Raw genomic sequence first — 2,498 nt, 5'->3', positions numbered from 1 at the left:
TGGCTAATTCTTTCAGCACCCTTGGATGGATCTCATCTGGTCCCACTGATATCAATGGAAGCTATCCTGCCTGCCTGCCTGGCACCACATGGACAAATCCCATGAGTTGGTGACCACCTGCCCACAGGCTGGACACAATCAAGTAGTGGGCTGCATCTGGCTTTGGGCCATACTTTGCCCACCTCTGAGCTAAAGGCTGCATGTAGATGTTTCCTGTTTCAAATCCAAAATCTCCCTGACACTGGGGAGTTCATTTCCATTGAGGGTTGTATGGAATTAGAGGTCAGTTGCAAAATTTGTTTTTGAATCTGAACTTTCCCAAGTTTGGGGGCAGCTGGATCTAGAAACAAAAAGTTCTGTTTATATAACATTTGCTTTTGGGATAGTGGCTATTAGAACAGTTGAGGGATGGTAGAGAACAGAAAAATCAGTAGAATGGAGAAGACTACAACAGCTAATGCTTGTGGTATAGAAGGAGTCAAATTGTCAAAGGCTTGGGTACCCTAGCAGAGGAACAAACCAGAGGAAATATACAGAGAATGGGAAAGTGCTAGCAATGGATCTAAGTCACTATGACTATATAGAAATACCTCAAATATTCATGAAGAAGTGAACCTATCCTGTCCCTGAGCTCTGCCAACAGATGTGGGATATAAATTCCAAATGTTATCAGGTGTGTGCACCTATTGTGAAAGGTTAGCGGTAGATATGCTTCATGGCTAGGTTCCAGTTGGAAACTCTTCCCACGGTTTTAACATCTAACTAGAATATTGCTGGCTGTGGTCTGTGCAGGCTGTGAACTCATCACAGAGTTATGGGACTGAAGATTAGCAAAAGAAAGCTTCATAAAATAATATTGCCAATAAAAATAATACTGCAAGAGCAGCAGCTGATAAACCTACTTTCTCCACATCAGGTATCACAGATGTTTCATACGATAAACTAAGTTTTTGTGGCATACTATGCATTTAACGTATAAATATGGAAATAAAGGGAGATAAACAGAAAAATGGAGGTGTACCAACTCACTCATAAGAATCACGCCAGCCAAATACAGTTGTTACTCGTTTATATAAAACCCAGATGCAATAGCAGGGTTCTCAATTCACAAGACATGGGAAGAGAGCTTATTTTACATTTGCCAAGACTTCCCTGTCAAGCACAACTCTCAAACTAAAATAATTTCCTCTACTTACAGTTTGAAGACTTCCAGTCCTGCTTCTAGAATTAGAAGGACACTTACAGCAAAATGTAAGAGAACATACAGCAACCCAGAGTTACTACAAAAAAGAAGTCCAAAAACCAACTTCCCAATGTAAAATGCATATAAAAGCATGCAACACACCAGCATCTTACCACAGCAAAATTATATGAAAACATCCTGTGAACTAACTTTCTCAAAACACTTAACTGTACATAGAAACTAGCCACCTGACCTTTAGCCAGACTATTGAAAGTGGAAACTCTAAAGCTATTAACTTTGGTTCAGTTAAGTGTCTCAATGAACTGAATCCACTACCTTGGATTCTCTAAGCAATCCAAGGTAATGGAGGGCTTCACTAGATATTTGCTCCTCCTACCCAATTTGTATTTTACCTAAAAGCTTGTGTGGTGATTATAGCCCTACCTTCTGACATTTTATGGGAGAAAAAACTGGTAGCTTGCACTATCTTAGGCCAGCAGCATTTGTTTGCCTTCAGCAGCACACTTCCTACAGTGCTGGACTATGTGATGAATGCTAGTCACAGTGACTTCTGACTGTTGGTGAGGGGTATTGGAAGTTCTTAAATAGGCAGATACTCTGTGACTGTGCTGGTAATGGAGGAGGAAAGGCTAGACCCATGTTAATGGAAATGTGGTTGGGCCATTGGTACAGGATCAAAAGTACATCTGCCTATATTGCTTCTGTTTAATGCTTGATTCTATTATCTGTGGTAGATAGTCAGCTTGCAACACCACTCTGTTCTGTGCCCTGTCTCTCACATAGCCTTGAGAAAATAAGTCTTCTCATGATCCCCTTGAACATAACCTCAAAACATATGAAGACTCAATCAAGCAGAACTTCTACAGTACTTTCATGTGGCAGAAAAGCAACCCCTAACCCAACCCAATAATTCACTATGAAACATTGGACAGAAGTCCTTGGCCAGGTGCAGACATGACACTATTTTTGGTTTAGGGTGCTGGAAACCAGTCTAAACCTGTAACAAAACAGAAGTTCAGTGCACATTGGCTGGTTTAAAAATGGCAGAACCTTGTCCACGATAGAGCAGGATGAATGTAGTATCAGATTTAATTGGTTTAAGTTATACCATTCAATCAAACTTCTGTCCTAGATCCTGCCCCTGACTCAAGTTAGGTCACAGTCCCCTGCTATCCCAAAAGCCTTTGTGGCTCCCCTGCTGGCCTCCCCTTGCAGGTGGGTGGGCTAGCCTTGGCTGGTGCTTGTCTACTCCAGCTGAGCACTGGGCCAGCCCTGCCCTGTCCTATCCCTCCCC

This window comes from Alligator mississippiensis, chromosome 3, assembly GCF_030867095.1.
Source record: "Alligator mississippiensis isolate rAllMis1 chromosome 3, rAllMis1, whole genome shotgun sequence".
NCBI classification, from domain to species: Eukaryota; Metazoa; Chordata; order Crocodylia; family Alligatoridae; genus Alligator; species Alligator mississippiensis.
Note: the sequence above shows the minus strand (reverse complement) of the source record.